Consider the following 16,160-nt stretch of genomic DNA (forward strand, 5'->3'; position numbering starts at 1 on the left):
CGATTCTCTCGGCTGTGATGGTTAGCATCTCCCGGATCTCAGCGGCTTTCCAGTTGCTCATCTTGACGTCCGCGGATGAAGTGATGAACTGACTGTGATGAGTTGTTTCACGCTTTTAAAACTCCCGGCTGTGGGTCACACAACAGTGCATGTCATCGACACCTCAGCCCATGTCACGCAACTGCCGGCACATCGACGCCTTGGATTTACATAGCAATGGAGGCGGCAAAAAGTGTACCCTCTGACGCGTCATATTGGCGGACCAAAACAGACCCCCAATATGCCGCGGCCTGTCTAAATTCGCAGACCTAGCTGCAATAAGGACGGCCAAATTGGCTGGTTGCTGTCCAGTATAAAAACGGCTAGTGACTCACTATCGCCTCTCAGGCCAAATGGTGGTTTTACAAGAAAGGGTGGCCCCGTCCTGGCTGCTTGGCAGTGGATATCTCTGCAATGGCAGATGCATAGGCATCTTTGACATAATGCCAGAACTGTTACTTCTACACACTGTTGATAGGGCTAGTTCATTTTGAGAATGTTTTAAAATTAAATTGTGCCCAGATCTTACAAAATCCACCTTGAAATAAGATTTTTTTTTTTTTTTAATTCAGAGATTCATTATTTAGTCTCGAAATTGTGGAAATAGTGAAAAATGCATGAAGAATACAAAATGTTGTATCTTTTCATGCCCAAAAAAGCATTCAAACTCCAAAGCTCCACTGAAGACAGTATTTACAGTAATTTATTGGACAAGCAGAGATTTTTGAGAAAATAAGCAGAGATGATGATGACGACAATATGTTTTAAGCACTGATCAGTGTACTTGTCATTAGGAGCACTGCTCAATTACGGTTGTATAATGTTCTTGTGTGACTCATAAGGGCCTCTGTCAAGTGTGAGAAAATAACTCCATGTCAGCAGGGTTATCCATCCATATTAATGCGACTAAGAATGCAGGCGCATTTGAACGGTGGCGAAAGGTCCGTGAAGATATGGACCCGATGCTGATACAGCGGAGTTTCTGTTGAACAGGTAATCTTTCGTCTTTATTGTGGATGTGGTGACACAGATAACTTTCATGCCGATGCTGGCTTATGACTGTGAAAGCTGCCGTTAGTTTTTTTCTGTGTTATTAGACGGCGTCGAGACAATTTCTGTCTCTGCAGTATTGTCAACACTTGTTTACTTGTTCGACGGAGACGTTAGCCTCTATGTTAGCATTGTATGCTAACAACAAGCTAACATTGCTATCATGTTTACAACAAATCAGCCTATGTATTTGCTCGTGGCAGCTAAATGAAGCAGCAAGTAATGCAGGCTAAAGCTATTCTGATTCTTTTTTCAAATCTTTCTCAGATCGTAGACCATAGCTTTAATTAAGGATGCAGGTTGATAGTAGAATGGATGGGCCTGAGGGACAAGGGAGAGACACTTGGCCGTGCGCTCTACTGCGACTGGTTGTTACTGCATCAGTAGCTCACAGTGAAACAACTTATCTTAGAGCTGGGCGATAAAATGATCTCGATCATTTTCATGATAAAATTTTCCACGATAACGATGATAAATTTATGACTTTTTTTTTCGATACAGTTTTTTTTTTTGAGTCCGTTTTCCTTGACATAGAAAACACTAAATCAACAGCCAATCACACAGCAGAGAAACAGATGCATGTGGTTGATACATGTTTCCAGCCCCTCCCACTCACAACAACTCAGAATGACGGTGACCACCTGTGTGTGTAGCCGACACAAGAAAATGAGCAGTCCGACTAGCAAAGAGGAAACTGACAAAGACGAAGAAATTGTACCGAAGAAAGGTCATATCACTTCGGTTATTTGGAAATAGTTCTGCTACCTGAAGTCTGACAAAGGACAGACCAGCATTAGGTGCAAAATGTGTCGGTGACCAGTCCTCAGCAGAACTAGAAACACCACCAACCTCTTCCATCATCTCAAAGGTACCGTCCCAAATAGTACTCCGAAAGCATGAGTTAGCACTATCATGCTAGAGTCAGCCTCCCCTCAAGTAGCCAACAGACCAGCACTACTGCTTCTACTAGTCAAACTTCAGTTCAACCAACAGGTGCCGCTGCTTTTTCAGCCATTACCCCAAATGAGAAGAAAATAAGGCGACACAAAGACAGAACCAGCGCAATTACGTACTGTATCGCTAAAGATATGATGCCTATAAGCATGGTGTGGTCTGGTCGCATGTCTGAACCACATCAGGTCTTACAGAACAGGAGGCATTAAAGCTGAACTGAACAACTACCTGCAAGCTCAATAATGTGCAATAGTCAAAGAATACAGTAGCATAATCATACTCAACATTTACCTTTTCATTTTATTTTCTTTAATCAATGTTCAGTTCAGTATACTACCTCTAAAATGTTTGAGACACGTTTGAAACAAGCAATTTGTTGTACATATTCATCATTTTATTTATTCAGTGTTTAACATAAAGCCATTTGGTTGGTTGGTTCTGTTGAATGTTTGTCACCTATTCATTCTGACAATAAATAATTGTATTTTATAAACCATTATTAACCTTCTGGTTGGTTTTGGGTTCTGTCCTAAGGAAAATACTCTTAAAACTGTCAATTCAACATTATTATTGTTAAATATACTGTATATCATGATAATTACCGACATCGATCAATATAAAAAAACATATCATGATAACAGTTTTGGCTATATCGCCCAGCCCTAACTTATCTTATAGTAACGATAAAGACTTTCTGACAGAGATTTCATCATTGAGGATTCCAACCGTATCTGACATCACTCACGCAAATCAAGTATTCTCTGGTTGTGTCTGTGTTATTGTGGTGGCTTGTTTGTATTACAAACTGCCAGCGGTGGTGGTGATACAGCGAACTGCCAGCCTTACTTTTCCCAGAAAATGCACTGGCCTCTTCGGCGAGCTTAGAGAGCTCGCAGCTGTGTGTCTGGGCTGGGCAGAGCAGAAAAGCCAGGTGTACACATGGTGGACTTCCCCTTCACAAGCACCGATCTTAGATGCAGGAAATGCTACTTGATTTTGGCAAGGTGGGTTTTGCCACTGGGCTTGAACACATAGCCTGTCTCTTCTCTCTAGCCCAGAGACACTCAGAAGGAGGAGTGACACCCAAATGCAGTGTGTTTATGGGTGAAAATATAGATCCCCTGTATTAGTACCGCCACAATAGGCAAAACTACACATAAGTTACACCTTATTCAGTCTCTACTCATAGGCTTACGTAACAAATAATCACATCAGAGCACACAACAGAGTATCTCTCCCCTGTCCCAGAATGACAACAAGCATAACATGCTAGCAGTTCAAATATGTCCTGCCCATATGGACGTTTTTTAAAGTTTCACACCTCCGTAAAAGTGTATTAAAGGAATACGAAGCAGCAGCACCTTGCTTTGCCATACCAAAAAGAAACGAGTGCTACACCGCCTACACTAGTGACTTTTCAACAGGCATTTGAAAACTGCAGTATTGTAGTACTGCTGTTTCAAAAGATAACCTGTTCCCTAACCCTTTTCCATTTATTATTGTTTTATCTGCATACTAAGCAGCCATAAGCTTATTGTTCTATAAAAGCCTCTATTTTTGTATTGAGTATTTAATACAATTGCCATTCTCATTTGACAAATTATGAAAAAGCATTTATTTAAAAAGAGCAAAATGCTCTATAAAAGCCAAAGTATGTTTGATGTTTTTCAATGTGTTACGGATATTTGAAGAGTCAGAACTGTTCTTTGTTTTTGTGAGTAACAATGATGTCAGTTAGATGGTTAGAGCTTTGGTATATTAAATCATTTACCCTCAGGTAAACATAAATTACATGTTTGTTAATAAAGTGAGGAAAAAAATTGTGGATCTGCACCAAATGTTAATGGGGTCTATTCTGGGCTGAGACCCATCCTCCATCCAAGTTTCAAAATTCATTCTGTAGTTTTCGTTTCATCCTGCTGGCAGACCAACCAACAAACCAAAGAAACGGACACGGTGAAAACATAACCTTAGCGGTAGTGATAATAAGGCAGGGAAACGTGACTGCTCTTCACAGAATCCTCCTTGATAATGCTTTTTTGTACAAAACAAAACAAAACATGTATTGTGTTTGTGTCTCATTAAACACAAACAAAGTTCATATTTGCCAATGTTGCAATATAAACTGATGGGGCCCAAATGTAAACACTGAAAACAGAGTTTCTGGATATCTTCACTCTGGAAGGAGATTGCAACCTTGTGTAAACAAGACCAAAACGCAAAGAAAAAAGCATTGTTTTTAAGAAATACCCTTGTATATTTGAACAAGACCTGAGTTACAGACTGGAAAAGGTGAGTGAATGAGTGCATGAAATAAGGGGTCAAGGGCTTTGGGTCAAGTAAAGAGTAGGGAAGGACAGAAGGATTGAAAGGATGAATGTGCTCTGTGTGTAGACAGGTGGTATAATGTAGTTTGTCCAGGCCATTAGAAGGAGGTTTACAATGACAGGAGGTCTGATCAACACATTTATGGAACTGGCAATGACTCTAGTCTGAGAAAATGAAATAAAAGTGAGCTCAGCCTGTTTGTTCTGGTTGAACTTAGGCTGTGCAGTTCAGTACATGCAGTGCATGCCTCCCTGTCCACTGTCTCTCTGTAGCTCCACACATTGAGAGCTCTATGGATCAGTGTGTCAGGCCAGTTCAGTAGCCCACTCATGTGTCCCTGTAGTTGAGTGTCAGCAGCAGAATGACTGAACCCGTTGTGCCTTGGCCAGTGACAGCTTTGTGTAGGTCAGTGACTTTCCCCCACACCCTTAGCGCCATTATGTTTCATTGGAGGGGCGCGGAGATGAGTAGAGGAAGGAGGCCAAAGATGTGGGATGCAGACATGTTATGTTAAATCACGTTTCTCACACACTGAGGTCAGATAGGTATTATGGGACACCCCCACATCCCCAGAATAAACCCGCTGTCACCTGCGACTGGAAAAGCAGTTTTGTTACTACTGGTACTTTACTTACATCCCACGACAGTGATAGTTGTTTTTAATGGTACTTTATGACAAAGGTGTTAATGTCATTCATAAATATGAGAACATAACACAGCAGACTTTACTGGAAAGGAAGTGTGTCAGTTCTCTTCTCTTCCTGTTGCCCTCATTATCTTTGCTGTTTTTCTCTTTCTATTTATCTGTCTATCGCTTCTTCTACCTCTTTTTGTCCATTGTTGTCTGTGAAGCCAAAACAGTCACCTCCCACCTCACTGTCTCCACCCACATCTCTGCCATTCAGCTGTTACTGTACGCTCAGAGTATTAATTATAAAGTGTTTTTAAAAAATAATAGGTAGACCTACTTCACCTATATTGATCTTGTGCAGAAATAAATCATCCCACTGTGATCAAATGAAATGTTCAGTTGGTTGCGACCTAATTCAGCCAGTAACAGGAAATGATCATGCAATAGACCCCTTTGTACATAAACCACCAGTAGCAACAGAAGCAGGAGCAGCAGCTTACCACATGGGAGCCTGCTGTTGCAGAACAAACAGTTGTATCACTGCACCCAAGCTGGCATGCACTTGCAGCGTCATTACCGCTCTGCTCCAGCAATCAGAGAAGCCACAGAGACAGATTAAATTAGATTAGCAGGGCTGAGCTTTAAAGTCAAATCAGCAGCTAAAGGGTTCTAACATATTTGGCAGTGGTGACAGCGTATCTTTTATAAATAAAGGGCAGTTAGGCGGCATGCCATGCAGTTAACCACGACCCTCCTGCCACACAATGATTCCATTGTGCAGTTCTGCTGTCAGTCAAAGAGCTGGCAGCCATTGTTAAGTTTATGCACGCCTGGCTGAGATTTATCTTTTTAAAAAAACTTGCCATTTAGCGTGTCACACATTTTTCTTCACAGTTGTTAGATTTGCAATGCACTACTTCTAATGGAGGAGTTATTGAAGGCGCTCTTAGTGAACCTCAATACTGACAGTTTATCAGACAAGACAATAATATAACTGAATACATCAATAAAGAAAACTGATGAGGGCAGAGAGTGGTCTTTCAATGGATGCACATAATAAATGAGGAAATTAGGAAATGTTGCATGGGAAAATATATAGCTAACTGATAGGGCTGCCCGATAAATCGAATTTTCAACGTCATCGCGATATGAACATGTGTGATAAACACATCGCAAAACACTGCCTGACACGCGATGAATAAGAAAAATCATTTTGTTTACATGCGCCATGCATGCACCGTGAGCATGCCAACATTTTTTTTTTCCACAGTATCTTTATTTGAGTTTTATAGCAGCACAAGATAATCACAGTACAAACAATCGTGACATGTATAGCCTAGCCATGGCCGTATGTCATTTCTCATAGATTAGCTGCCAAATATAGCAAAAACACAGCTTAAAACAAAACAATCACAATAGAAACACAAAACGAACAATATGCTTCTCTTGTTATTAGACAGATTATAAACACAATGTAATGGATTGTGAAATAATGGTAATGATAATGATAAGCTACAGGCTTTTAAAAGTAACAGAAAAAATATATATATATAATAATAATAATAATAATGATAACTGTAATAGCAAAAAAGACATTAACATTCACAATTTTGGTGATTGCCATACCCACAGTTAGTCATCAGTTTGGTTTTCTGTTAAGTCTGAGTTCTTGACATATTCAATAAAGGGCTTCCATATACCTTCAAATACATGCTGTTTGGCTTTCAGAATATAAGTAATTCTTTCCAACGGTAGGCTTGATAACATTTGTTTTAACCATTGACTGGTACTTGGTTGATGGGTTCTTTTCCATAGTAGTGCAATACATTTTTTGGCATTTAACAAGCTTAGAACTATAAATGCTTTTTCATACTTACTGAAGTTATGTTTCTCTGGATAAAGGCCCAGCAAGAAAAGCTTAGGATCCAATGATATTGATTTGGAAACAATCTTTTCGATTATTACTCTTATCTCTTCCCAGAATTTAATAATTATTCTACACTGCCAAAAGCAGTGAAATAGTGTTCCTCTATCTTCTGTACATTTTGTGCATTATTCTGGTATATTCGGGTCATATCTATTCAATTCTATCGGTGTCACATACATCCGCATTAACCATTTATATTGTATTATTCTAAGGCGTGCATTTATGGATGCAGAATGAGCGTTGGCACATGCAGCTTCCCACTCTTCCTTGGAAATATCTGTTTGTATGTTTTCCTTCCAGTCCCTTAGCTTATATGTTGAGTTCTCACTTGAAGATTATATCAACAAGTTGTAGAGTTCTGATATTGCACCCTTTCTTAGACAATTCTTTGTTACAATTTTTTCTAGTTCTGTGCTACAGGGTTTAGAAAGTACATTGCTTTAATTTATTTTAACATAATTTCTAAGCTGAAGGTACTTAAAGAAATGTTTTCTATTAAGATGATATTTAGCTCTTAGTTCTTCAAAGGACATCATATTATCTGAGTTTGTTGTGTACAGATCTTGAATTGTTTTAAGTCCCTTAGTTAACCATAATTTGAATGTTGCATCTGCCCTGCCTGGTATAAAGAACTGATTACCCCAAATTGGGGTAAATTGCGATAGTGATTGTGGTTCGTTTAAGTATTTCTTCACTTCATACCAAATCTTTATCATATGTTTTACAATTGGATTTTTAGTTTGTTTACAAAGCTTTTGTACAGTGTCTGAATAATCATATGAAGGGAGAGATAGATTTAAGCCATAAGATTCCATTTTGGCCCAGTGAGGGGCATTATCCATTGAAAAATAAAACATAATAGACCTCAGTTGTGCAGCCCAGTAATACCACATCAAGTTCGGACATTTTAGGCCCCCCCGGTCAAATGGTAAGTACAATAAAGACAAGCGTAGTCTTGCCCTACGGTTGTTCCATAGAAAACCAACAAATAATTTTTTGACTTTTGAGAATAGATCTGTAGGTGGCGGTAACGGGATGTTCTGGAATAAATAAAGCAACTTTGGCAAAATATTCATTTTAAAATATTAACTCTGCCCATTATGGATACTGGTAACGACATCCACCTGTCGATTGACTCATTAATTTCTGCCATTAAAGGTTCATAGTTGGCACATGCTACCTGTTCTAACCTGGGTACAATGCGTATTCCCAAATATTTGAATTGATCCACAACATTGAACTGAATTGCTTCAGCTATTGGATTTTTCCTTTCATTTGAATTAAGTAGTAATATAGAGGATTTGGTATGATTCACTTTATACCCTGAGATATCGCCAAATGATCTTATCAGTTGTATCAGAGCTGGGATTGATTTAAATCCGTGTATCATTCGTTCATTCGTTTTTCAAAATAAAACCAAAAATAAGAAAACGAAAAAACAATTCCTTTTCTCAGTATTCGTTTCCTAAACTAAAATGAAAAAACGGATAACGACTCGTTTTTTTCAGTTTTCGATTTTATGCTCAAATGAATAATGGAAAAAACGGATAACGAGCGTTTCCCGTTTCATGTTGCAAGCATTTGGTACCTACACCGGAAATTACCGTCACCCGGAAGTGGCCTGGAGCAAAGCTAACGTTAGCAGAGCCAGTCCTCGCAGTACAGAGACAGAGACGGTCACTTCCGCTTCCGGCTCATTGAACTTTTTTCAGATCAAAATGGGATAAAACATGAAACGGGAAACGCTCGTTATCCGTTTTTTCCATTATTCATTTGAGCATAAAATCGAAAACTGAAAAAAACGAGTCGTTATCCGTTTTTTCATTTTAGTTTAGGAAACGAATACTGAGAAAAGGAATTGTTTTTTCGTTTTCTTATTTTTGGTTTTATTTTGAAAAACGAATGAACGAATGATACACGGATTGATTTACTTAAGCTGGACATAAGTAAAATTACATCGTCCGCGTAAAGGGCAATTCTGTGCTCTACTGGTCCTACTGTAATTCCGCAAAACTGTGGATGAGAACATATTGCTATAGCAAACGGTTCTATTGCTAATGTGAATAACAAGGGCGAGAGAGGGCAGCCCTGTCGGCATCCTTTGTTAATATTTATTGGTTTTGAAATATTTCTGTTCGTTAGAATTTCCGCTGTAGAGTTATTGTATATGACCTGCACCCATTTAATAAAGATATTTCCACAACCAAATCTTTCTAAAACATTGAAAAGAAAAGGCCATTCGACCCTATCAAAGGCCTTCTCGGCATCTAATGATAATAGGGCTGTATCTGGTTTATCTTCATTATAGTGAATAATATTCAGTATTCTTCTGACATTATGGAAACCTTGTCTTCCTGATATGAATCCATTTTGGTCCTTATTTACAATTTTTGGCAGAATTCTCTGTAATCTAATTGCTAGAAGCTTACATATTATTTTAAGGTCCGAGTTTAGGAGGCTTATTGGTCTCAAATTTTCGCACTTATTAGGAGTTTTGCCTGGTTTTGGCAGTAAAGTAATTAGAGCTTTATTCATCGAAGATGGAAGATTGCCACTCTGAAATGCCTCGAGAAAAATTTCTAAAAGTGGTGCTAGTAGTATGTTTTTAAATTTTTTGTACAAGTCAATCGGGAGACCATCTGGTCCTGCTCTTTTTCCCGATTTCAAATTATCTATGGCGTTACCGATTTCTTCTTTGGTAATATCTGTATCTAAATCTTCTTTATATTCATCTGGGGTGCAAGGAATAGGTAATCCTTCTAAAAATCTATTCATATTTTGTACATTAATAGTGTTAGTTGTACCATATAATTTTTTATAATAATCTCTGAAAGCATCATTTATTTCTATAGGGTTCACCACAACATTCCCATTTGATGTTATGGTTGTAATGGCTGTTCTGGTCTCTAATTGTTTTATTTGCCATGCTAATAGTTTTCCAGATTTATCACCTTGTTCATAGAATGACTGTTTTAGTCTTAGAAGACTAGATGCAGCTCTAAAAGCAGACTGTTTGTCATATTCAGACCTCAAAATTAGTAATTCTTTTTCCAGTTGAGGGTTGTTTTTTTCATAAACTTTTTCTTGAAGAGTCTTCATTTTTTTCCCCAAATTTAATCTCTCTTCTCGTGCCTTTTTTGATTTTGAACCTGTATAGCTTATTATATGTCCTCTGAGAAAGGCTTTAAACGCTTCCCACCTTATACATGCTGTTGTCTGTGTAGTGTTAATTTTGAAGAACTCCTCTATTTGTTTTCCTATGTACTTTACAAATTCTTCATCTTGTAACCACTTATGTTGAAAACACCATCTAGGTGGGTCTTTTGTCAGTCTGTCATCTTTATATACCAAGCAGCATGGTGCGTGGTCTGAGATCACAATACTATCATAGAAACTGTTGTGAATTTTGGACCGTAGTTCTGAGGAGATTCTTGAGTATGTTTGAAATGTGCTGGAGTAACATGAGTAGGTTTTAGCTTGTGGGTTACATTCTCTCCATATATCTACCAACCCCAGATCTTTTATAAAGCGGTGAATAGTTGTTCTGCATCCATTATGTGACTGGTCTATTCCTGTGGATCTGTCCATATCAGGGTTTAATGTACAATTAAAATCTCCTCCTATTATATAAGATCCTCCTGACGCTGACAGAGTAAGGAACAGATCGACATAAAAATTTGCATCATCTATATTGGGTCCATACACATTCACTAAATTAAGATTTTCTGTTAATAATGTACCTTGGATTATTAAGTATCTTCCCAATCTATCCTTTATTATGTTTTTGACTTGAAATGGGACAGATTTATGTATAAGTGTCATCACACCTCTGGCTCGGGATGAGAATGAAGCTGTATATACACTTCCTTGCCATCTTCTTTTAATTTTTCTGTTATCCTCATCTAAAAGATGTGTTTCTTGTAAAAACACTATCTTGGAGTCAATATCTTTAATTTTGTTCATGACTTGTTTAATTTTTTTAAGTTGTTGCAGGCCTCTGCAATTCCAAGAGATAAAGTTTAACTTTACTCCCTGAGACATCCCTTACAAATTAAAATCAGATTAACCCGTAGTACAAAAGTAGGTTTACAGAGAAGCATGTAAGACCTGGATGTTTGAACCACCATCCAACACAACAAAAAACACACTGAACTTGAACATTTCCCCTGGTCTCGCTTAAAGAGACATTCCCCCGAAACCATATTAACTTCCTGATATGGCTAGTGATAACTGTTCCACACTAAGTGAGGATCAGTCAGTCCACCTTTTATCTTCTTCTTAAACTTAAAAGTCTCTCAATCCGTCTTATCTACTGCTGTATAGTGAAATTATTTTTTATAACTCTTCTGTAGCTCAGTATTTAAACAGTTATATAAAGCCAGCACCATATTGAGTAAATGATGTTTTACACTCTGTCTCATACACTGTCGTTTCTGTCATAACACCTGTGGTTTGGTTTAGTTTTCTCCAGCATCCTTCTGGATCTTTTTGATGAACTCTTCTGCTTCGGTCGGAGTTTTGAAGGTGTAGGTTCGGTCTTTATGAGTCACCAATAGCCTGGCCGGGTGAATCAGTCCGTGCCGGATTCCTATATTGCGAAGTTCCTGACGAGCCGGGTTGAATTGTTTTCTCAGCTGATGCAGTCCTGCAGCCAGGTCTGGATAGACCCGTACTTGTTGGTCTTTGTACAGGATCTCCTTTTTTGCCCGAGCAGCTGCCATAATTTCCACCTTGTCCTTGTAGTTATGAAACCTCATTATTAGTGTTCTCGGTGGTGCCCTGGCGTCTCTCATCGGTCCGATCCGGTGCGCCCGCTCCAAAACCACTGAGGACTGTAGTGTTGCGCCCAGTGCTTCAGGGATCCACTTTTCTAGATAAGCTGCTGGGTCTTTTCCTTCTGCCCCCTCCGGAAGATTTATTAGTCTCACGTTGTTCAATCGAGATCTGACTTCCAGATCCAAAAGTTTGTCTTCCAGACTTTTATTTTGCGACTCCAGTTTCTGCACTTTAGTTTTTAAGTTAGTCACCTCGTCTTCGGCGCTGGATATCCGCTGTTCCGTTTGCGACACTCGTTCATTGCAGTCATTTATCTCCTTTCTCATGTTCTCTATTGCCGTCATAACACCGTCAAATCTCGATGAGAATTCTGTTTTCATGGAGCCTATAGCGGCCAGTATTGCATCCGTCTTCTGGCTCCCTTGTTCCTCGTCTCAGCTGGCTGTTTTCTCCGCCATGTGTTCGTCGCGGTTAGCTTTCGGAGTTGTCCCGCTAGCTTGGTAGACTGGTAGCTTCAATTGTTTAGGCGAATTAATCTTTCCTTTGTTCGCCCTGTTATTCCTCCGCATCTCCGTGTCCACTCAACCACCGTGTTGTGACGTTTTGTAGATAATAAGAGTAATTTTTTGCAGAAATTAGAGAAGTTACAGCAGAGCGGTGTGAAGCACGTCCTCTCAGGTGGTCGCCATAACCGGACATGCATGCCAACATTTAGCCTATCAGACAGAGCCCTGGATACAAGGGCCAATCAGATGAAGCCCCAACTAGCCGTTAGCTACCCTGACAAAATTAATCGGCATCAGTTTGGTGGTGATTGCCAGGTTATGATGGCTGAGGGAGGAGAAAAAAGTGATGAAAATGTGGTCGACAAAGACCTTGTGGTGAAAAGAAACGGCACTTCTGCTATATGAACTTATTTTGGATTCAGGAGAGACGACGTTGTAACGTGGGCTGGTGAAGGGGAAGGTGATGGTGATGGTCCACTTTAGTGCGGTTGCTCCGGTTACTCAAGAGACGGCAGGCAACATGTGGGGGTTTCCGCACGGCACTTTTATTCATAACACTGACCATACCATGCCAGGTCTCTACGGCACTAATGTTACAGGCATACATGCAAATGAACACAGGCCGAGGTTCTTCTACCAACACTTCACAAAATAAAAAGGGAAGTTGTCGCTCTGTTAGCGGTATCCTTTCTCATGAGGAGCGGAAGTACACCTGCTCTTCTTCATCGTACAGGTTACATTACCCACTAAACAAAAGGAGGCGCCACCTAGTGCCGCTACATTAAATAACTGACTGTTACAACGTGTTACAAAGACAGGTACTGTGTGAGCACATCAGCACATCTGGGAATGTGGTAACATGTCACCGTACACGTCTGAAACCTAACAAAGTTAACATGCTGGTTTTCTTGGCCAAGAACTTGTGTTAAGGGAATAACTAAGGTTGTAACTTGCCCTAACGGGTAGATATTTTTTCCTGATTTTATTTTCTCTTGATTTAGTGGGCTGGCCCTACTCTATTTCAGTTTTGTCCCTCATACTACAGATCTCTGCACCTTGTTAGGCAGAGTCTAGGGCCTTGATGATTGTGATGAGAGATATTACGGTTAATTTAAAGTGCCATGTTTAATTTATATTTATTTAATTATTTAAGTTGTTTCCGCCTGGATTTTTTATTCATTTCAACTCTGCATGGTAAGAGATGTTTTGGTTGAGTTTACAAGAAAATAGTTTAAAGGGAGCAGGGGAAATTAAACTTTTATTTCATATAGTTATAATGTCTTATTTAAATTAATGTTCTGCTTAATTGGTCGGGTATTCATGTGCAGTTTGTTCAATAAAAGCATGTTCGAAATAATTTATTTCATTCTTTATTCAGTGGGCATTGGCTATTCAATGTTTGGGGTCTATGTTAGCAGTGTACCTATTAATGCGGAAACACTATTGTTAACTGTATAGTTAATAATATGCAAACTTCAATATTTGTTTATTTATCGTAAGTTATATCGTCATCGCAATATTGAACAGTGTTATCGCACATCGCAGATTTTCCTCATATCGTGCAGGCCTACTAACTGACTCCCAAATACACTGTTGCAGTTATCAGACCGGCATTGTTCAGTTATAGCAACAAAACTATTTGGTTAGGTTTAGGAAATCATCATGGTTTGGGTACAAAAAAGTAAATTACTCAATGGAAAAGTTCACCCAAAAATGAAAAACTCTGTCATTATCTACTCACCCCCATGCTGAATGAAAGTCAGCAAAATAGTGTTGCAGCATTCTCCTAAACAACTGAAGTCACTGGAATCTTGTTTTAAAAACATAAAAAAAATCAAAGGCTCCATAAGGCTCGTCCGGTGTAATCCATGTCCCCGGAGGCCCGCGATCCCAATTTGATTTGAAAAGACATATTAGCACCCTTGACGTGCGGTCCAGCTAGTGCACCCACTTCAGACGGGGCACTAATGCTTTTATCTTAGCAGCGACAGTGAAGATTTCAGCTCTGGTAGAATTGCCTCACTCACCAGCCAAAAAATCTTTTGAGTGGCTAATGAAATTTGAACATTTGGCCAGTGGACCAAAAGATTAATTTTGCATCCTGCTTGTAACAGTGATTCCATGCATTAAATTAAGTTTATTTGTAAACCAGTTGGCGTTGAGTAGTTATTTTTTCGCGCCTGTTTGTGAAGCCCTCCATGTAGTAACATCTACTCATTCACACCTGAATCAATGTGTTTGTAAAATCCACCTACTGGAGAGGCACTGAAATGGGGCCATCACATAGTTGAAATATTACAGTCACAATGGTGAAATGTTCCTGTATTTTTATGCCTCCACACCAGGCATAGCTGTGGGCAGAGGCACTATGTTTAAGGATTGTCTGTGTGTACGTCCATACCTTCATCCGTTCCATTCTTTGGCACAAGTGTCCACTTGGGACTCAAGGATGAACGGATGGAAGATACTGGTGTTCAAGGGTCAAAGGTTACTGTAACCTCACAAAACATCTTTTTGTCCATAGCTCAAGAATTCATACACCGATTCCAGGAAAGATTTGCAGGATCCATTTTCGCGAAGACGTGTGAATGACGGTGGCTGACACAATGCAGTTGATTTTCATACTTTATTGAATGGAATAATGAAAAATTGAGCATCTCTTTTGTCCCCTCAGGGCCTCTGTTTTGGCGGCGCACAAAGCAATGTGGAGGAAATAAAATCCTGCTACACTGAGAACTAGAGGTACGAAGCTTCACACACCACTGCACTCATATGTGTGCCCTTGATTCCACTGGGCAAGTCACTATTACCTGGTGTGTGCAACACTGTTTTGTTCCGTCCTCCACGTGGGCTCACTCCCACTTGAGCGTTTCAGAAGGATCATCATGCCTACTTTTTATTGTCGAGTTGCATTTATTTCGTTATCTTTTCTTGATTTTTGTGCTTCTACTATAGTTGAGCAGGCTACGTAATTAAATCGTGTCATTATTTGTCTGTTTTAAGTGTGTTTATTGTTAATATTTCCAACTTTCTTGTGCTGTAGATCCCGAGTCTTCACAGTGTTTTTAAATTTTTTTATTCTGTGGATGTACTATGTTGTTCAAGTGTCTGACTTCCTGTTGGGCTCGATCTTCTCTGTGTAGATTGATGCTGGTCCCACTTCCGTCGAAAATGGACTTTGTTGGTAATCTCTGCAAAACAGAGCAGAGAGCCACTTCTAGGACACTCCTGAAATGTGCTGTGGTGGAAACACGAGCGTTGTCTAGAACTGCCACATACAGCTCTGTCGACCGTATTGCGGCCCTAACATGGCTTAGACGTCCCTGGTGGAATCTGTGAGTCAAGCTCATTAAAACCTCACAAAAACAGACTTAGAGATAAATCCATGTGTGTTTACTGGCATGTGAGAATAACTTGTTGTAGTTACTGACAGCATATGAATGGGCTGCAAAACATGCTTTTTGTGGAGGATCACAAGCAGCTAGCCGCCATTAGCTGAGGCTGTCTGTCAGAGGCTAGCCTGCTGATACCTGAGGTGCAATACTGTGGATTGCATGTACAGCTACCTGCCACCTTGTGTACCTGTTATCTCTTTGAGCAGAATGTTGTTGTTGGTTCAGGTTGACCCACAGGGCAGCAAATGCAACCAGCTAAAATGCCACTATGTGATCTTATGTATCCCATGTTTCACATATTTTCGGATCAAATTGCAGCAGATGAGAGATGTTTCGTTTATTTCATAATACGAGTGTGCCGGGTCTCTGCTTGATTAGTGTGGAACACAACGGCACGCGGGAGTGTCCTCTGCTTCCCAAGTCACAGTGTACCCGAGTCCAAGAACAACTTGTACATTTGTACATTTTGTAAAATATGAACAATGTAACATCAAGAGAGATGCACTCTGTCACCACAGGAGTTTGGGATTGAAATAAAGCAGTGAAAGGTGAGC

The 16,160-nt window shown here is 39.6% G+C and overlaps 1 protein-coding gene across 3 annotated transcripts in view; it reads left to right on the forward strand.

Moving 5' to 3' along the window:
- The window catches only part of fynb (FYN proto-oncogene, Src family tyrosine kinase b), a 161,082-nt gene that overhangs the window by 16,086 nt on the left and 128,836 nt on the right, over positions 1–16,160 (forward strand). For all 3 annotated transcript variants that reach the window (XM_073492829.1, XM_073492831.1, XM_073492830.1), the window contains exon 2: positions 14,886–14,953. The gene's annotated coding sequence lies outside the window, so the exon portion shown is untranslated. The remainder of the gene's footprint in view (positions 1–14,885; positions 14,954–16,160) is intronic.

Source organism: Pagrus major, chromosome 22, assembly GCF_040436345.1.
Source record: "Pagrus major chromosome 22, Pma_NU_1.0".
Taxonomy (NCBI): domain Eukaryota; kingdom Metazoa; phylum Chordata; class Actinopteri; order Spariformes; family Sparidae; genus Pagrus; species Pagrus major.